The 22,295-nt window shown below is 43.1% G+C and overlaps 2 protein-coding genes across 2 annotated transcripts in view; both read right to left on the bottom strand.

Moving 5' to 3' along the window:
• The window catches only part of LOC126568538 (28 kDa heat- and acid-stable phosphoprotein), an 89,067-nt gene extending 73,612 nt beyond the window's left edge, over nt 1-15,455 (bottom strand). Inside the window, exon 1 of the mRNA XM_050225033.1 lies at nt 15,452-15,455. The gene's annotated coding sequence lies outside the window, so the exon portion shown is untranslated. The remainder of the gene's footprint in view (nt 1-15,451) is intronic.
• Nucleotides 1-22,295, bottom strand: part of LOC126568604 (elongin-C) — a 589,072-nt gene that overhangs the window by 522,249 nt on the left and 44,528 nt on the right. The window lies entirely within an intron of this gene.

Here is a 22,295-nt window from a genome sequence, read left to right as displayed (position 1 = left end):
TATTCGACCACTTGAGATGAACTTTCAGAGCATTTCGCAAGTTAATTTTTTGTAAACGCTATGTTTCTTTTTTTCGCGGTACCGCACACTTGATCGATTACAATGGGCACAAGACGCTAATGGACCCTAGTACCCTCTAATGGAATTAGCTACACAAAATGGTGGCGGTCAAAGTTGCAGTTACAAATAGAAAGCCTTGTACGCCACACATATGAGACAAAGATCCATCTTCCCGCCTTTTGACAGGTTGGATCGATTAGGTCGATCATCTAAAGGTGATCGCGTAATATCTCTGCACTTACTGGACACTTATTAGCTAGCTTCCACAGATCAAGCAACAATTGTTGGCTAACGACTGTGTGCTTGACAATCACTGCACCAAATGATCAGTGGCTTACACTGTTGTGGATGCTTCATTAGTAAGCCTTGTTCAGAGCGAGGTGGGAGAGTTTTTCAAATGTCACCCTTTTTAAGATCTTCAGCTGTTTGTGACAAGGCTACGCGGTAGCGCTTTGGTGAAATTGTGCATTACATCAGCGATTGTATGAGCTGGCTCAGGGGCGTTGATTGGTTCGGCGGAGTAATTTGGAATTAATTACACTCACGCTTGGATGGCTTTTTGATCGAGTGGACATCATTCGCGAGTTCCAGTAGACCGAAAAGACTGCAAAACTTTCCTTTTTCATTTGCTCCCGCGTGCGTTTATGAGGCTTGTTATTGAAACTAATCATCATGCAACAGAGCGGTAATTAAAACCAACGTCTTATCACAATTGGGTGTCGGCGTGCTTTCTTCCATAGATTTGACGTTAAATGGTTAATTGATGGTTTGAAGCTGTCGTATAGGATTGCTGCTCACAACAAGCATGTTTCCTGACAATAATAATTGATTTTTTAAAGCATTTTTTACAAAAAAAAATATTTTCCACAAATTACAAATTAATTATAAAATAGTTTAAGAAGTGGCAATTAATATTTTTAGTAAAAAAAATAAAATACATGTTTAACAAAATAAACAAACCAACGGCACTGGACCGTCATAATTAATTATAAATAAAATAAATAAAATAAACAAACCAATTTAATTTTAGGTCAATTTCTCACATTGAATCTGATATTTTTACTCCAATGTAACAATCCATTTGACGCTAAAAATAACACTAACATCCATTTCCCTATATTTAACTTCCCCCATGACACTAAATACTTTTTCGTATACTTTCCTAGTGCCCATGTCCAGCTTTGTAAGTCTGCAATCTCTTCGGAGGGATCGCCAAGCAACACATAAAGCACGCGAGAGCACATCAAGACATAACTTTCTGATGACTTTGTCTTCACCAATTGACGCGCTGCTTCAAAGCCAGGATTGTAACCCAACACTTCACCTCAGAGATCGATGAAGATCACCGCTCCAAAAGCCAAGCGTGACGTCATCTTGATGGTGAATGCAATAACGATGAAACGATGCAAGATATCTTTGCCTTTACGCCATTATCATCCGGTACAGCCTGTGAGGTGACGGGTGCCGGATGGAATTGACATTCCTGCCGCGGGATTTAATGCCAACCCGAGGATCACATTACCTACCCGGCAATGAAAATCTCGGACATCTTGGTATGCTTTGCTTTCCTGCTTTCCACTATTCGGAGGTGGAGAGGTTGGTGTCCAATTCGGGTTCGTTTAGCAGCCCCTTTAACAGCTCAGCTGGTGCATACTACTCAGCTCCTATACGAAGAAGGTATTAAGGTTTGCAAAAAAAACAACCCCCCGAGATCCAAAACAAAAACATTTCACCCTTGTGATACATTCTTCTTCTGTGCACGCCTTCCCGGTTTTATTGCTGAGAACGTGAGTTTGCATTACAAACACTCTCTACGTCGGACACATACGCTACACTGATGGAAGAAAAACATAGCTAAATTGCAAGCGTGAGAAACATTGACCGAGAAACCGAGTACGGTGCACGGTCAATAAATGTGTCCAGGCCCGGCATGTGTGTGCCCATTTTTCTCCATCCCAAAGTGATGGTTCAAGCGGGATTGGTGAGTAAGCGAAAAAGACCAGAAACAGGCTGAGGAGGACACTGGGCGGTCGAATTTGTTCGGCCGCCGTATCTCCGTAACTACGGAGCATGACTTAATCTATGCCAAAATGTATTCTAACGAGTTGTCTAAGTTCAAGTCCAATAGAAGTATCGACACGATCTTTAAGACATCTCCCACATTCGCAGGGGAAACATCATGCCTTCCAACAAGAAGGCAACATTAGGGCTCATAGCTGGTAACGGTAAATCCCAGCGTTCTAATGCATGCGGTGGAATTCTACCTTCTCAAGCCGTATTGTAGAAGTGAGAAAATAAAGCACTTAACGATCGTAACGAAATCTATTTTCCCTTAATACCTCGCCACCGCATACACCAGCCTCGAGCTGGCATTCTTGGTTGGTTCCATTTTAGGGTGATTCTTCACATTAGTCTTGTACGCCGGCAGAACGATCGGCAAGAACAAGACTTGGATGCAGGACAAAGGCAAAGTGCGATTTGACAGGCACAAAAGATCGCCCATAGAATGGGAAACCGTGGTGCGACGATGAGCACGAGTGCCCTTTAACGACACTCTTTTGGGAAGTTATTAACCTGCGGAAAGGTTCAATGAGAGAGTCAATTTTAATTCCCCACTTTGAGCGGGCGATGATGAGGATGCCTGAGAAGTCATTACACTCTTGGGAGTTGGATGTTGCTTTTGGTGGACGAAGAGTAGTGGGGATGGAAACTCCATCCCCGCGAAAGAACCTTGCTGATGGTACTTATGGATGATCTTCTTCAAATGTTAGAATTTCCTTGAGTTGAGAAGCTAAAGGTACATTCAAGAATTTATTAATTTCTTAAGCAGTTCCATCACCTTTCACTTTTTTCTCTCAAGACTCAACAATGTTGAGTTCTATCCACTCCCCTCCATAACACCCTTCTTAAGAACTTCTGACGACTTTTTATAGTTCCCGTTACTGACATCGTTGACGTTGTTTTGCCTCAATTAAGCACATCCACAGTTTGTTAGCGCTGTACATTCCGGTATGACTTTTGTTTTGCGCCGAAATGCGCCCTCTCGTTGGAAACCCTCGCTTTATGTCATACCCGTTTGCCGAGCGTACACATTCCAACATTCCCCGTGACAGCAACGACATTTATCAAACCGAGCCGAGTCCATTAGCCACCGAATCGGATCTGATTTGATCTAGGCAAAAACAAAACTACCGCACCGAACGAAAGGAAGGTTCTTTGCGTGCGTTTACACTAAGCCATCGACAAAATGGCAGCAGTCGCACCAAAAAAAGGAAATAAAAACAGTAAAGAAAAAAAAAAGGCGTTACAAAAATGAAAGGGAACGTCCGATTATCTGTGCCCGGGGGGTTGGTGTCGAAAAATGGACCGTTCCATCTCGGAAAAGCCACCCGAAACGGTCGCCACCGGGTGCATTAAAATCCGACCACAAGCATTTGGGGGGTTTTTATCGAACAGCAGCAGGGGACAGCTTCTAACGGGGAAGGTGTGTTTTGAGGTTTGGTAAGTTTTTGTCTTTTCGGTTTTCGGGTTTGCTGTTAATCCAACCACCATAATGGCCCTCCCCAACAAAACCAGAGATCAGAGACTGAAGCCATTTTTTTACAGGTTGGGCGAGACCTGTTGGGGGAAAACAGAATCAGAACCGATAAATCTGAGCAGTGTGCTGGTGGCGGTAGAGAACTCTGTCATCACATTTCACCGGGTGGTTTTATCTGTGGCAATAAGGAAACGGATGGTCGTTTTGCAAAACCACCACACGGTGTTGATGTTTTGTAGTTTCGAGTTTCTATGTTTCGTACCTTCGCAACTACTACTTATGTAACGCTGATTTTTCTTCTGTCGCAAGACATCTAACACAAAAAAAAAAAACTTTGAAAATTGTTCTCAAAAATCTAGAATGATGATTGCGTCTTCAGAATAGATATGAATTTTAAATATTAACAGATAAACAGATTTATCAATACAGCGCTTAGTGAGGAAGCTTCTTCTTCTTGGCTTGACGATCTACTAGGACCCACCGGTCATCGAACGGCGTACTAGACTTATCGGCACTAGGTAAATTGATGTCCGGGTTTCGGTTTCGAGGAATGATCCGGATGAGATTCGCACGGGTCATGCCGTGCGAACTATGTATTCTATTCAAATCTTTATTCGTATTAGCCGTCTTTCAAGTATTAGATATTTTCGATATTATATAAGCGAAGAATCAGATTTTACACTATTTGACTTTGCTTAGGCTCTTTTCTAACTTTTCAATTTAAAAAGCAATTCATACGAATTGCTGGGATACCCTGTAAATTCGTTTTAAGCGAAGTTTACCAATATTTTCCGAGCTAATTCGTTTCTTTGTGTACATTTTGGCCTGAGAACAGTCAATAGTTCGACGGCTTGTCATGTTCGATAGCTCAGTTTTCCACCTGTTGCGAAAACAAAACAGAGTTCAGCATCGAAGAGTTCGATGTGGGGAAGGAAGGGGAAGCATTCTTAAATGTTTCAAGTTTATGATTTGTTTAGCAAACAAGCGGACCAATTGGTACCTCAAATGTCACTTTAGTATAAGTTAACCTCTATCAGTTTGTCTTCTTGTGACTGCTCAACTGTCACATGACACATGACAGAAGCTCGGTGAAATTTTCAGAATTTCAATCACAGATTTTTCAGAAGTTATCACAGACAAAGACCAATGCCTACTATCAGCTGCATTGCCTGCAAACCCCAAACTTCGATTGCAATATTCATTCATTGACAAAAACCGTTCTTCTACTCGCAACACTTGAAAAACGTGCCTGACCGCTTGTCAACTTACAGCTAATTGGTGCAGCAATAGTCATTCGTCGTTCCTTCTTCCTCTGCCACGGGCTGATTCTGTTTTTGATTGTATGTATTTTGTAACCGGGCGTTGCATGGTCCAAAACGGGGCCACGTCCTAGTTTAGGGTAACCGAACCATCGACGGCAGTGCACGTAAGTGTTTGTCCGGTTGACACTCGATGACGTTGCCCGTGGTTATGAAACATGAGATGCACCGGGAATGATAAATCAAAAATCGATTGATTTTAAATCGGACCAGCACAATTGTGTAGCTATTGCGTATGGTTTTGGACGTTCGATTATTGGAGATAAATGATGAGTCAAATATTGCTTTGAGCTGCTAGGGTCGAAAGAATTCAAATCGATAGCTAGCATACGGAAGCAAACATGTGTATCGAATTCGATAAGATTGTCGTGTTATAATACTCTAATAACATTATCTCTCTTATTATATGTCTCCTTCCCGGGGCAGACCAAATCAAGGGAACGTGGTTGTGTAGGAAGCTATCAAGAATTAATCCTTAGCTCTTACCGTTCGTTCCTAACTCAAGACTACCCCAGCTATGTTTGCTCGGTGCATCAATCACTCAACAGACACGCAAACCACGAAGATATCCCTCACCTAGTTTCGTTAGACAGTGTGTACGTTCCAGAACTGCCTCCCCTGTTAAAGCACATGAAGCTCGCAAGGTGAAGGTGAATCGTATCGGAAGCCCATAAATCAATCAAAATGTCAATGCACCGTGCGTGATGCTAGGGGACACAGCGCACACAGACTCCTAAGGAAAGCGCCGGACACGGACAGGTCGTTCTAGTTGCGAAAACGGAACCACCAACTTCTAGATCTTTATTTGTACCGTTTTGCCAGCCAAAGCAGCCCCGTATGGTGTGTGCTGATGCACGGATGTACCAGTCTAGATGGGCTGGATACTATCTACGGCTAATGATGATTGTCGTACCATGTTCTTTGCTTATCGTTCTTAGCTGATGTATGTTAAGCAGACAGCAAAAGGACGGGCTGGTTATCAGTCGAGGGGGAATTTATCGAATTATTGGTGACGAAGATGAAGCACCCGAACGGGTGCTGGTACAGGTCAGAGGTACAAATTGAGCAATTGAAAGTCAGAAAATCTTCTTCAGACATTAACTATTGAGATGTCCTTAAAATCGAACGTTACGCAAGTAAAGCATTTTTGCGAGAACTAATCAGCAGCGAAGGAAAACCTTAAGTTAAAATGCACCAGAAGTTTCTGCTGGTACTCTGACTCCCTCAGGGCATCCTCTAGTACTGCTGCACTACCTTCCTGTTATGCTGATTGTCCACCGGCCAGAAACGATTGCCAACAATCCCGTCCGATATGGTCATAACAAATGGCCGACGTACGTAGCCCCCCCGTTGCCTTATCTCAGAAGAAGCCGCTTTGCTGCCGCGAACCCACAGACAATTACGAGCGTCCGTAACAAACGAGGAACGCACCGATGCAAAAATATGCGCATGACAACAAAACACTGCCGGGAGGATGGTTTTTGCAGGGCAAGTCACAGCGGAAAAAGCGAAACCACGAACATGAAAAGCGCATAAATGGAAATTGATAATTGAAGTCCAGTGGAGGGCGCTTCAGGCAGCCCGGGCTTCTTGACGATGGTTAACCACAAATATGGCACCGAGAGAGTTCTTGAGTGCAGGTACTCAGCCGAAGCACCCGTAGCAACATATCCTGTAAAGGCAACAAACAAGGCCGGCCAGCTGGTTATCGATGAATAATTTGTTTGCCAGAGGTAGTACCGATCAGCTAGAAGTCTAGGCTTAGTGTGGAGTTTTGATTAAACTGGTGTTTGTGGTGAGTGAAATATAAAAGAAAAAAAAGGAACAAAACTCATTAAAAAAACAGAAAAAAAAACACATGATAACTACGGCGCACACTTTGGAAAAAAAAAATAAAAAGTAGGAAAGCGGGAAATATAAATGAACAAAAGTTGCAAACAAAACGAGAAAATAAGGAAACCAAACATAAAACAAGAATGGAAGAGTAAAGCTTGCAATGGATTGGGAAACATTCGCAACCCGGTCCGAACGGAAAGGAAATGGAATCGAAAACGTAATGTGCAAAAATAACTGGTGTACACACAGCACAGCAAACAAACAGTGCATGTGGAAAAGTATGATTAATGAAATAAGGAAGAGAACACGATAAGGAGCGCGTAGTACGACTTCATGCGGATTCGTCGCCCGTTTGTCTTCCATGACCAAACGACGACCGCGCCAGTGTAATGGGTGCCTTCCTTCCGCGCACCGGGGAGATGGAGAGTCATCTGCCAAAGCTTGCGAAACTACGTACGCCGCGAATGTACTACGGATGGCATCACACCGGCAATTGGGAGGAAAGATTCGTTATTTATGATATGTTTGTTTGGCGCTTGTTTCACCGTACCAACAGCTCACTGGAAACGCGGGCAGGAAGAAATGGTAGCAGATATGATAAATATGCTCATTGTTCTTGCGTTTACTTGCATCCTCCCGACGGCTATCGCCTGGTGCACCCGACATTCTGGACCGTGTATCTGGTTCTCTTAAAGGAAGCGAGCGACGATCAAGCTAGCTGGACGAGTTCTTGCAGCATAGAACGTTTTCTGCGGTGGACTGTTGACATCGCAAAACCGCATCAACGATTGGCCCTTCGGGGGAGCGGATTTGAAAACTAATTGCATCAAAGGCTCTAAGCTCACGGTGCCTGGCCTTGCACAATATGCTTTGGTAATGTGCTGCAGGACGGCTTTCTACGAGATCTCGTCTTAACCTCAGCACCGTGCACAGTCTATCCAGGAACGCTTCATCAATATTTGATTCGTGTCCAGCTAATACAGGCTGGAAATCTCTTGCGGCAACGACAGACACCATATCATGGTGCTTGTGGATCAATTTCTCGATGCTCATCAAATAGAATGGAACAACCACCCACCCCCAACTATCAATAGCACAATAATGGCACACGATGAGCATGGACAAGTTCATCATCTCTAGAAACTATCACAAAACGACACCCGGGAGACGCCAAGCCACCACTAGCAACTTTCGAACCTTATCAAATATTTACAATCAAATTATTCTCGATCCCATCTCCGTACCTTGACGATAATCCATGGATTCTACCCCCCCCCCCCCCCCCCCCCGCATGGATTCCCGCCCATGCGGGATCCACTAAAACAAAATCCACTCGTCAATAATGCAACCTGGGTGCCTCACACGGTGTCTCTCCAGAACACGCTGTGCTGCAATCGAATGTACTTCACATTCTATTTATCGGTCGGATTCGAGACGATGGTTTTGACTTTAAAAACTCCCGGCACAGCGGAAGCGGCTCGGATAAATAACCGTGGGCCGGAGTGAAGTAAAACACTCTCGGGGAAACTCGCCAAGCTACAAACACAAACACATGCCGCCGGTGAAAGTTTTGCACGCGCTTCCGACACAAGCAAACAGCAGGGACCAACGGAGTTGGCACAAGCACAGGAACTTTTTAACGAGCGATCAAACTATGATCGTTAGCCAAAGTGGGGGTGGTAGTGAGTAGTGGCTTTTTTTTTTTGGTCGAGGATGCTTACGACGTTAGTGGGATGTAATGCAATGGATTAGTAATGGCATTCTAGCTTCCTAGGAAGAGGACTGTTCGCCAGTGTAGCTGCAGGAACTTTGCAGTTATGTGCTAGCATAACAAACGGGGGAAAACAAGGATGAAATGTTGACTTCCAGGAATGTGTAGCAATTCTATGGTGGAGTGTCGCTACCATGCATTCCAGGCTGATGGTTTATTAATGCAGGAAAGCATGCAGTAAGCAGTTATATGTGAATATTTCGATTTATGATCGACAATACAGGGTTTACCAGCCCCTAGAACAATAACTAAAGCAATAGGAAATTTGAGATTGGACACAACATTTTCTGACTTCTGAACACAGATTACATCTTTTTAGCAACGCTGTTTCAATCGATAACACGACGAGCGATTACATTTGAATGCTGTCAGGTTCGACACTAATTTTAATATCTCAATTTTGGCTATGTTCTAGGGGAAGTTTCTAGGGAGCGGCCCGGTGGTGTACGCGGTAGCGGCACCGGTTTTCAAACGACAGGACCGTGGTTCGAATCCCATCCAGACCCTTATCCTGTGAACCGTCTATCAAACTACGTGGTATCGGCGAGTCTGGTAAGCTATTTCGACAGCCGGCGTGACCTAGAAGGTCGTTAAGCCAAGAAAAAGAAAATAGGTTCTAGGGTTGGATTTTTGTACTGAATAATTAACAACTAAAGCGTCTTGAGAAATCGATCAAACTGCTCAACGGGAACATCCGATGCACTCTAAATTCGATCCGAATTCTATGCGATGAATATCTGACGACCATAATCAAGGCAAATAGAAAGTGTCGAATCTGATTTCGTGTACTTAAATAATCGCAAGTTGTGTTATCATTTGAAACATCCTAGCTGGAATGATGCAACGAATTTTCGAGTCGGAGTTCGAGAACTGCCACAGAACTCAACACAGAATCGCATTTACAGCGTTTTACAGGCATTTTTTACTTGTGAACTTCATTTTTAGAAATGTCGAGGTCGAAATGAAAAATGCAGTGCACAAGTCAAAATAGCCTGTAAAACGCTGTATTCTGCGCCCTTTCCCGGACATTGTCGGTTGAAATTAAGTACATTCTGACAATCTTTTGAGACAGCAGACAGATGAGGTCTTCAAATGTATAATATTTTCTCACCATCAAATAAAGCTATCGGATAGCTATTGCAAAAAGCTTCATATTTAGTTTGATGCCACCAACAAACAATAGTCCACTTGAACTGCAATAAAACACTCCACTCAATATTGAAATGCATGTTACCACGGGTGCAAAACTGCACACACACACAATTTCGATCACCATATTGGCAGACCACCTTTGTGCTGTCTGCATTTCCTGCGCTTAATGCAGGTACCGTTTTATCCCATCACCCCAAACATCCTCCCGCTGGTTTGCAATGTATGCAAAAGGGCAAACAGCGCAAAACGGCACAAACACACACAAAAAAAAGACAATCCTCAATCCTCCCGTTCAAACAAGGAATCAACAAGGTTCCAGGCGCGTGCTTGTGCCTTGCGCACATGCAACAGAAAAGGGAATGCAATCGCATTGATCTATATTTAACTACCACGCGATGGTACTGGATCTCTTCGTACACACACACACACACACACACACACATCATGTAAATGGGAAGCAATTTTATGCATCTTTTTCCAACAATTTTATGCCAGTTGGCTTATCGATTCCTCGGTTCAGGTGTCAGGCTTCACATGCTCTCCTACTGATCAGACTCACAAAAAAAGCACAGCTTCCTGCTTTTCTTTTTTGTAAGTTGATTTTTACTCCTTCTCTGAACCTCCCCCGTGTTCTGCCACTGCCTGTGTTTGAATATCTTATTTACCGATCACGCCATGCATATTAATCGAACGCCGGTGAGGATGAAATTATTCAATCCGACCGGGTTTTGTAACAGACGGGATGGATGTCCCTCTCACCCTGGCTCAGAATCCAGATCGCCCGCAGCATCCTTTCCCCATTGGATGGGGAGTTCAGTAACCCTTTCCGTACAAGGTTGCAAACACGGAATACTACGGCGGGGTACAGTTATCTATTAACTTGAAATTAGATTAAAATGCATACATCAATCAACTGACGCGTTGTAATGGGTACAGGGGGAGGACGGGCTTGTGATCACCATCTCCTCCCTCCTGGACATGTAGCCCTGATACGTTCGGCAATCGAAGCGTGAGGAATTCATTAGAACGCGTCGACACTGGATGATGCTTGACGTTTTCCCAACTCATGCACGAGCGCGGCTGGTAAAACTGTTGGAAAAACTTCACCCAAGGGAAGTTATCTCGCTTGACTAAACACACAGAAACACGGGCTTTGTGGAGTAGTTGGAGTTATCGGGCGGGTGGTTCTAGTCTAGACGAGACGGCCGAACGAACGATGAAGGGGACAATTTTGCACTTGATTTCACTTTGTCGGCGATAAGTGGATAACGTTATAATTGTTCTGAAGTTACCTTAGCGTAGTGGAGAGGTTGATAAAGATCGGTGCACTGTGTTGGTTGATGCAGCAAATGTTGAAGGTTTTCACAAATCTTCGTACACACTTTCTACGTAAATTCAGATTCTTGGACACACACTAACTCTAATATTTTTTTTCCTCCAACGAATCCATCCAACGAAATGAGTTTACTTCACTGTAGGTTCTACGTGAGAAATCCTGAATGACTAGGATATCGAAGTGTAAATCTAGATCTCCAAAATTATGTTAAAAATCGTATTAAAAATGTTTAGAACGACAATAGTGAACATTGAAAGGTTCTGAAGAGTTCAACATCACTTAAGAATCAAGAAATCATCAACACAAATTTTTCTTCGAAAGTTGGTAATGAAGTAAAGCCCGATAAATGGTTCCAAATACCAATAAAATTGTGCACTCAGCTTCAACTCAATACTGAAATTTAAAATATCGAAGCTTTCTTCACGCAACACTACACATCTTTTCACAAATATTTAATTCCTGACCTAGCTCCACTAACACCAAACGCACTTTACTCAGGGCACAGTCAACAACGAATATTGCTCAAGTGTTTTCAGCACGGCTCGCACGCGACAACTGAATTCAGCAAATTGAAACTAAAACCCTTCCCTAACAGGCGTATCCACATCGATTCCGAGGACGCACACGTTCGATACGTGAGTGTATACGTGTGTGGAGGCTTTTTTTTTCGTGCGTGTGTGTGTATATCACCTCCCCGCGGAGTCCTTGTGTACACCACTCACTGCAACCGACCAGACACTGTCACCCTTCTCATCCCGGCTCATCGATAGCATCTCGATAGAACGTACAGGCGCTCGCGCACGAAGAATGGGATCCATTTTGCACCACGCAGCTAATGGGCCACAACGCACAAAAGCTGACGCATCGCGCCGGAGCAACATTACCGCTCCGCGGGAACGGCCCCCGAAGGTTAGCGGTCGATTCGGCACGGAAACTCCACGCCACACAGCCCCCGGCAGGAGGTCGCGATGTTAATGAATCAGCCGAACCTATCGCGATGACCCTCGATCCGTTCGATCGGTTACGAAAATTGACGAAGTAAGCGGCGGGGATGTTGGGAGGTTGATAAGCAAACAGGGTGGCAAAAAAAAATCAACCACTTTCTTTAGCTTGTTTGGAAGTCACAGCGCCATACGCGGGAAGGCAATGGACTCATGGTGCTACAGGTATATTGGGACAACGTCCTGGAAGATGAGTCACGTTCGAGGTACGGTAAAATGTTACCGGGGAACGGGAATTTAATACCGTTTGTCATATGACGTATTGGCTTGTGTTATCTAGAGATCATTGAAGAGATGATTTGATATACACTTCAACCCTTTAGTTGTGCTCTCCAAAACTTAAGAGTTTTCTTTATCTTTTGTCCTTGTAGTTAAATCCGCTATTCTTGCACCTGATTATCCAAAACTTCTATAGATTACCAACCATATTGACTATAAGGACTCCTAAAAACTATATAATTATAAATTTAGGTTCTTCTTCTTCTTATTATTATTAACGACCTTCTGACGTCGGCCGTCGATTGCTTTACTAGGTTTGTTGCTCTTGATTTGGAGAGCAAGTTCTCGCTACCATTATCTTAATTGATGCCAGTAAATAGATCTCAGGTAAGCAAATCACAATAAAAGATGTTAGAGACCAGGATTTAAGAAATTCTCATGCTCCCACTAATTTTGATCAGATTCGAGGTCAGGTTAGATAGGTAATTTTGACGATCGTTATTTTAACTTCAATTAGTCTGAGGTATGGGATAGCGAATCGATGCCTTGTGATTGAAATCTCGGCATCATCTATCCCATATACAAGAAGGGAGATATGTTGGACTGCAACAACTACAGGGGTATGACGGTGTTGAATACCGCCTACAAAATATTCTCCCTAATCCTTCAGGATAAGATTGTCCCAGATTGTAGAGAGGGCCATCCGCGACTCGGAGGTGGAGACTTCGGGAACCATCTTCTATAAGTCAACCTAGATCCTGGCATAATATTCAACCTAGATCCTGGCCGATAATATAGACATAATTGGTCTGCGGCTCTCCCAGGTAGCAGAGCCCTACCAAAGGATCGAGCAGGCGGCAGAAAACCTCGGGTTGCAGATTAACGAGGCAAAGACCAAATTAATGGTGGCACCATCAGCGGCCCTACTAATAAATCTGGAATTACGTGGGGGTGATGTACGGTTGGTGACCGCAAATTTGAAGTCGTCCAAAACTTCACAAAGTGTTTGTAGTGCCTGATAAGTAAGTAAGTAAGTCTGGACGAAGTCACCTTACTTAACAGGTTGCTGATGTAAATCTCTGCTGATTTACAATACTTTGGCCAACATCTTCTACTATGATAAAGTGCAATATCATTTACAAAATAACATAAGCAAAATATTAAACTTACCTTATGGATAAAAACTTTTCCTTAGAGAGCGATATTTCGATACAAACGGCTTTATACACAAAATGTATTCAACGCGTACCACAGATGATGTGATTCCGGTGAGTAAAGTGGAGAACTTGATTCGATTTCTTTTTCAACCTTTCAATCGAACAATAATACAAAAACACAATTTTCACACACGATCCTAACACCACTGGTCACACATATGGAATACTTTTAATCGATTCGATCAATCGAAACACACTTGCACTCACGCACTGTACAGGTGCTCAGACACTTAACATATGCGATCAAAAGACACACACACAACTCGCACCTTTCTTGTTTTCCTTCCTTTACAAACAATTAATAGACACAATTTCAAGGGTCCGGATGTCCGGCGCGCTCTGGTGATGTTGTTGATGGGTAGAGGAAATATTCCCAACTTCCCAACACACCTTTTGCTCGATCGCGTCGATTAAACACCAAATTTCACCTAAACCATTCCCTGGTTCTAGGCCCTTTTCTGCCGTTTCACTGTTCCTTAGCTCGTTCGCTTGCTACGCGTTGAATGCTCCTCTTCCGTAAAGCTTATCGTGGTTTCCGTTTCTCTTTTCTCTCTCGCTCTCTTCGCTCGTCTTGTTGTGTCCGTTTTGTTCTGCCTTCTTTATTCACCGTTTTTCTTTAGCGTTATTTATTGCCCAACTTAACACTTAACTCGTGCCTATGGGAGGGTGTGGTGTTTTCTCTTTCCTTGCCGGATTTTGTGATTTATGGATCAGATTCCCGTTTTCACACGGCTCGTTCCCCCGGGTGTCCGATCGGGTTTGCCGTCGTTATGTGTAGTGGCCGCTCGAGTGCAGGGCCGCTGGTAATGCTCCCGGTGCGCTGGAGGTCATGGACTATCATCCTCAAATCCCGCAGGGCACAAATGCTCCAGGAGGGTGTCAGCCTGTCGAACGCAGCTCTGACGCGCCTTTTTTTTTCGTGCTGTCACACGAGAGCTCGCTGTGTTTTGGTTTTGACTGTCACTCCGTGTCAGACGTCTAAACACGATCGCGCTACTTGTCGGTAAGGTGTCCAACTTGGTGCAGCAGGACTGCTGAAATTTAGGGATGTCCGTCTACTTGGATGTGTTTCCGATCCGATTGTCCGTGTTTTTCACGCTCAATCGCACAGGAATCCAGTAGTCGTGTAGAACTTTTAATTAGCCTTATCAACCGTGGTTACGATGCAGCTGCTACTGGGCTCGAGAACTTTCACGCCGACCTTTAGACTACCGAGACATCAAGAGATTCTGAAATGTAGAAAGAGAGAAGAAAAACGTATAAGACGAATGAAATAATTAACGTTTTAACTCTGACACGACGATGAAAGACACGACTTGTTACAGTTAGGTCGCTCAGATAATGGAATAAATCATCCGTAACGCAAATGGAAAACCTCGAGTCCGGGATGGACCTGCAAGAGATGCCTTGCAACCACCGTGTGGTCTGATCAGCCGATCAGGCGATGTGGTGAGCTTCACTGCACTCTGATCAACACATGGAAGAAACCGGCCTCTTCAATGTTTCGTTCCTGCTGCATCTAATCAAAACTGGTGGCACATACACACGACTACGGTGCTTAGACGAAGATGCTACGGACGGAGGAGGACTCTTTAAAACTGGCCTCGCACGGTTCAGTGACTTTCCGAGCCGTGGCGTTTCGCTGCAGCTACATCACATAGACAGCTGGAGTACATTAAACGTCGCGTGACAGTGAGTTGATTCATGTTTGATTAATGTACACAACGAGCTGATATGTTACGCTGTCTATCGGTTTGAGATTTAGGAGTTTCGACAGCAAATCGAACACAATCGGTGAAAGCAGTTTTTGGAGTGAGGAGCTTTGAAATGAAATGATTGAGATATCTCTAACTTTTCTTTTGATTTTGAAAAGCATCACTGACATCAAACTTTGTCTAATCTTTTTATGTTTTATGACGCCCCGCTAAATCATGCCAGTCTCCGAATGTATTGCTAGACTTATTGATATCCGGTAGTTTTATGATCAATCATAACTCCGGTCCGGATGGGAATTGAAATTCGATCCTGCCGTTTGAAGGCTGTCGCCTCTTTCACACGTCTCTTTTCCAACAACTTTTTCACATATAATTTTTTTTACAAGGAAATATTTCATAAATTAGGTCGCCCCTAATCTATTATACTTTCTATTACACTTCCTTCTTCTTTTAAAACAGCCCTATTTCAGTTTCAGCATAATTGTTCTCCCTTCTGCTAATTCCACAAAAAAAAATCCCCCGACCCAAACACGCGGAACGATAAAAAATAAACTCATTTACAACGACCATAAATTGAGATGGTTGGTTTCGCACCATCCGCTTAAAATTAATCCCAATCCTTTCGCCAATAACCAGCGCCAAGTACGTGCAACGCTAGGGTCGGGACCACACTTTCATCCCTCTCTGCGTGTGGAGAAGCCGCAGAAATGTTTATGATAAAAACTAAAATTCCCCAACTTGGCTGAAGTTTGATTTATAATTATTATCGACGGCTTGCTTCTCCAACTGGGTCCCGCCGCTTTATGACCTTCCGCGAAAATCGGAGCGAATCGGGTCGTCCATCGATGGTGTGAATGGTGCGAAACGATGGCCGACTAACACTGGGTCGTATTTTTGTTTCCATTTTCTCTACAATCTAAACGGGGACACATCGTGAATATGGTGCAAGTTTATAGCCTTAGAAAGGGTTTTTTAAGTGGAATTATGGCAAAACTTCAGGAAATATATAGAAAGCGCTATAAAAAAAAACACAAAAAGGATTCTTTCTGCCATTTCTGCTTTAGTTAAGAGTTAGTTGAACTGGTGAAAATTTGCTGAAGAAAGAAGAACTGAGCATTTGACTGCAGGAGCTACTGTTTGCCTTTATAGAGCAGAGCAAATAGAAGTGTCCCGGAACCGCCAGGAATCATCCGGAACCGCTCGGAACTGTCCGGAACCGGTTGGAATCGAAAGCGTCTGGAAGCGCCCGGAACCATTCTAAATCGTACGGAATTAAAATTTAATAATTTAAACGTGATCCTCGAGTCCACGCCCTTGTGACCAGTATATTTCCGATTGAAAAGATCTTCAAAGCAATCTTTTCCACTCCCGAACGTTCCGACGGTACCCTCGGTTCCGGACCTTGCAGGTGTATTCTTTCCGGAACTGTTCTGATTTTTTTTAGAACCGTCAGGATCCAGTTTCAATTTTATGCCCATGGTGTCCATCTTCACGTACATTTGAGTCCTTTTGCTCATAATCGAGAGTTGAGGTCCGTGTATGTCAGGGATAAGTGCCGTAATTTCTTCTACGTTGACTCATTCTTCGGGATACCCTTCCAATCAGCAACACAGGTAGCGCTGAGCAACTTCGGTTTAACCCTAGAATTGGCAACCGGCATACCCTGGTGTTACAAACGTTTTGACGTATAAAATCAACAGTTTTCGTAGGTAAACAATTCTTTCTATCTATTCATATTCTTGCGAATCTTTGAAGTTTGGAATGTTAAGTGAATATAGAGCAATGATGCCAAATTTTATATCTCACATATCATAACATAAAAATGAAAAACGTAATACAACAAAATCAATTTTATTACAATCTACTGTCTAAATTTTCGCTATATTCATCATAATCATACGTATTTATAATTTAATTATTTAATCTAGACTTTTTATGCTTTTGTATATCATTCATTCATTATGTTTTTAATGTTTTATATTATAAATAAAAGTAACATTTGAAATTTTAAATCGATTGAATTTGACTCGAAAATAAGCATAACACGGAAAGAAGATGAAACGAAAAGTCATTCTCCATACAAAACGTATGGAATACACGGGTAAGCTGGTTGCCAACTTACGTGGTAAAGTTTAAAATAAATCAAAATAAAATACTCACTGCTTGTTGAAAATTGAAATGTATGCACAAAAAAATCAGAAATCAAAAACTGGGACTAAAAATTTCAGGCCAATACAAGCAATCAATCAAAAGTTATTGCAGTTTGAAGTGGAAAAATGCCTCGGGAATCGGGTTCCCACTTAAAGGTTAAAAGTAATGAAAAATCCATGCCTCAGAATTCTTTGTAAAATCTTTCATGTAGCCATTTGTTTCCCATTCAATAACGTATAAATTATTACCGTATTTCTGGTAACTGGTAATGCACATTATTTTCCATTTATCTACTAACTTCACTACTAACTACTACTAACTACTACTCCTACTAACTGTCTACTAACTACTTCCAATTATCTACGTATCGACCTGATACGCGCAATTCCTTTTATTAATTATGCGAATTGTAGAAAATAAGGCTTCTCTGTGAAGTTCTGCATAATAATGTATAAGACATAAATATAAATCTTCAATAAAATTTCATTATTTTTTTCAGATGAAAACAACTCGACTAAAACCGGGAAAAAGTATTTCGTCATAACTTTCAACACTCTGTTGCCCGATTGCCCATCATCTTGATGCACACCCGTCCCAATGACAAATAACTATCAACACAATCACAAAACTATTATCAAACTGCTTCCCGTCGCGTTCCCCAACAAACACACTCCCGAGTACACTCTCACTTTTAAGCGGCAGCCTCACATGTGATGCCCACCTAGACCTGTAATTTTCCCATTCATCCAGAAACTCATTTCCTCATTTCCTTCTAACCGGTCGGTCGTCTCCCTGACGACGACCATCGTCAGGCACATGTTATGATTATGCATCGCCTGCATATGCATTTGTGGTGCCCCAGAGCACAATTGATGCAATTACCGTGTGCCGATCCATTCCTCGGTACTGGCGAAGCTGTGCGCCCGCGTACGAAAGTTTCTGCGTAGACACATTGCCTCCGGGAAGTAATGGACCTGTTCCACACGAACTGCACCCGATTGGGGATAGTGTGCGGGATAAGGTACACTTAGCCTCGGAGGGAGTGGGTAGGAGGGGTACGCACACGAAAAACATGAACAAGTTCCGGTACGCAAACGATTGCGTGTTGGTGCAAAACTTGCATGTGTCGCCCCGGCTGGAAGTTGTCGCGTCATTCCTTGTGGGGTTTGCTTGTTGTGTGATGTGCGGTTATGAAACCGAGCCCGCGTTATGGTTGACCGTTTCGGGTGGGAGTGCAGGTCCGGTATGAGACGACTGTGCGATAAGTCTAGGGGTTGAGCTGAACTTTTGAAAACAGACGCAGAAGAAGCAACGGAGATTTGGCGCGGTGAGGAATCACAGCAGTTTGAAAGCGCGTTTTTGCCCTCCGGGTGACCGGTAGCGCTTTAATTTGCATACTAACCCAGCAATAATCGTTCCAAAAACTGACCCCCAAAAGATCAATAAACTGCCACATCGAAGCACACAACGAGACATACTCCAAACTTCCCAAGGTTTCTCCCATCATTGAACTAATCGGGTCATAAATTATTGAAAGGAAATTTCCCATCCCAGCGTGTCATAAAATCTAAAACCGTCTTTATACTTCAAAATCATACACAGCATTCGGATGGATGTAGTTTTATTTCACACTCTCACTATCTGCATATCAAACCAGGCTGACTCGGTAGGTCCACAGACCATCAGAAGGGACGGGAAGGGGGGACGCTCGTTAACCACACATATTCACGATCCTTTGGTCCACATTTGCCATCAAACCGGTTTTCTGCTGAAAGTGAGAATTGAAAGTGAAAACTGCGCGCATAATGATGCGCGCGACTTCGCCACTTCAACCGCGCGCATACAGTAGGTCCACGTCCAGTTTGGGGTTTGCCTGGTCAAGCAAAAATACGGTCAAGTTTGCAGTAGTTCGCCTCCCCCCTCTCAGATCCCATGAAGACGAAGGTGTGTGTGACGTGCTTTTGCCGGAGTTACAATTCGAGGACACCGAAAGGGATTTCGCCTAAAGGAAGGGAAGCGTTATGGAGCTGCGACGCAAAATCTGGGGTACACGGTTGCTTTGCAATGCAAAGATTATGGAGTCTAGATTTTTTTGTAACTTGAAACCGCTACAGAAGGCCTCAAAACATACAGACTCTGTGAGCTAAATAAAGATATTTGGGAAACCGTTTAATAACCAGGGTTTTGTGGAACTCGCAGTCTTAAAACGCACATTTTGAATGCTAATTTAATGCTCTCCTCATTTCGGGTATTCAATTTCTTCTTATAATTATATTTTCAATACCAGACGGACGGAATGAAGAAACACCGACATTCAGCTGATTAATCCTCCGGTGCGTTCCGAAGACTTTCCGAGCCACTAATTAAACGAAACTTCGTTTAGTTTCAATCAACCTTCGACGCTACCGAAGAAACACCGAAGCAAAAAGGATTCATTACTTCGCCCCATCCAGAAGCTTCCCGATTGCTTGGGTTAATGTTGGAAAGGCTTTTACTTTTACAAACAAAAAATGACTAAGTTGAAGCGGGACACGATGTCGGGCGAGAAAATGGAATTAATAAAATTTCAATTTTCATTTTACTTGCATTGCCTGTTGGTTGGTTGGTTGTATCCGACTCGAGGGAAAAGGAAATCTATACATCATCACAGAGTCCTTCACACCCGCCAGCAAACCTAACCGAATTTGTTTCTTCGATGGATAATGATCTTCACTTTCGTTGGATAGACGTGAAGCAATCTGTGCGAAGATATGCTAGGCTTCGATTAATATCCAAGCTTCTTGCATCATCGCCATCGCTGCGCTTGATGATGATCCGACGAGAATATAAGACAATGCGCCACTGTGATTGGGCTTAATGTGAGTCTAGGGTAAGAACGCGCAAGATTGATGAAAGTAGCAACGCGACGCTCTTTTACTCATATGGGCTTTAAATTTGTAGCCAGAGAGCAATCTAAATTCTGTTCAGTTTTTTTAGATTAATGGTCACTGCTTTTGGCTTCCAACTCAAACTACCGCTTCAAAAATTCTAGCTCCCACCAAATGATGCAGATGAGCCAGCAAAAGTCATCAGTAAGACTTCCGCCTTCTAAACGCTCGACAACCTTGAGCTGTCTTCAATTTCTGCCCAAGGTCTTTCGAGATGATGACTTCTATTCTAAATAAAACCGCACGAAAATAACCGTTTTAGAATACAAACAGACCGCAAGACACAATTTACATCTAGGAAGTGATCGGAGAGTTCCCGACGAGCCTCAACGATCATTTTGGACATCAGAAGCTACATAGTTATAAATCACGAAGCTAAACTATTCCAAACCCTCGGACTGGGCGGGGTGGTTCACAATATCAAGATGAATGTTTTGGAGCGCTGCTGCATTCTGAGCCCAGCCCAACGTTAAGACGAAGTTGATCGTTTTGTTTTGGGGATTAAAAAAAAAAAAGAAATCAGCCCAACCATTAAATGTGACTAATTAGATTCAGTAATTGTGCTCGCTTGTATCTAGAGCCTTTTAAAACAGCTCATTCGCCGCCAGCTGTGGGATCTTTCGGTCGGAAGATGAGCGCAAATTTAATGGAGAAAAACGAAGAATAAAAGGCATTAGAGCTAGGGCAGCTTGAAGTCACTAATTATGCATGCATATCTTCCCACGGCTCTTCCCGCATTCTCCCGGCTAAGGCTCATCCGCAAACGAAATCGGTGTGCGAAACACACGTCAAACAAAATATAAAGATTCTGCACGAATAATGTGTGATGTCCAAATTGTATGCCCAGTAGTGTGTCTTTTATTCGGTACGGAAGACAATTTTATGATGATTGTCTTCCCCCCGGTCTTTATGCAAATGCGTCGAAAATTGACATTCGTCGGCAAGCTATTGAGGGACTATTAAAAGTATTTGCAGTCGGCAGGTAATTTTTCAAACACAGAGGATTTGTCTGTGCCTACGGGAAGGAAGGCTTACCTGGTTTAATGTCAAAGCTACGGTGATCAGTAGCTACGTTCTTGAGGAGATCCCTAAAATGTCACACGGAGACATTTTCGAGGCATGATTCTTTTAATGACCCACGAGATGTTTGTTGCAGTAAACAGCTGTGCCATTTGATAACACAGACCCCGGGAGCTTAACAGGTTTCTCATTAGCCGGAACTCACGGACCCCTGAAACCTCTATTCAGATGATGGTTTCTATCAAATGTTCCCGTACTGGAATGTCAGGCTGTCTCCTAACACCTAATTAGCTCCAGCTGCATCATCATGATGTTATTAATGATCCAAAATGACTGACCAGAAGGCTTTGCAAAACTCATCCCTCATTTCTAGCCGTGGTAAACCACAGATGCATCAAAACACACCCCGCTAGAGAGATCCCTAAGGGTTAAACTTCATTTGTAATTATCAATTTACACATGTCGTTGTCGGATGTGCCGGGAAGCTTTCTGGGACAGGGACGGACGGACACACGGTACCTGGCAGGTTTTAATTGCACTGAAGGGATAGAGAGACACGCGCACCACACAATCCATTACCAGTCTGACTCACCGATCCATCCATAGGACTGGTAGCCAAAAATAAAGGTTGACTGTTTTGTGTCTGGCTTGGAGCTCCTTCTATGAAGCCATGTTCCAAACACATCAACAGCTTCTAGTCATTTAAAACAACTCCCCAAGAGATGGATCTCCACTTTAGAATTGCTGTATATGTTCTAAGAGATATAAAGCACCTCAATATCTCACAAAACAAAGACTTGTAATTGTTCACTGTTTTGCGGATATGGAACAGTGGTTGGATAATACATCACGCAGCTTCTAAAACAAACACACGCTAAGTGGTCTTTATATCAAACCCACAAAGGTTTCTTTATGCTGGACGAGCAGACCCGACGCCCGACGTGTTGAGGAAGTTGCCATCAACAAGAACTTTGGTATCCGTTGACAACTCATATTATAAAAATGCAGAAGATAAGCACTAAAGTTGTAGACC

Source organism: Anopheles maculipalpis, chromosome 2RL (assembly GCF_943734695.1).
Source record: "Anopheles maculipalpis chromosome 2RL, idAnoMacuDA_375_x, whole genome shotgun sequence".
In the NCBI taxonomy this organism is placed as follows: Eukaryota; Metazoa; Arthropoda; class Insecta; order Diptera; family Culicidae; genus Anopheles; species Anopheles maculipalpis.
Note: the sequence above shows the minus strand (reverse complement) of the source record. Positions and strands in the feature narration are given on the sequence as shown.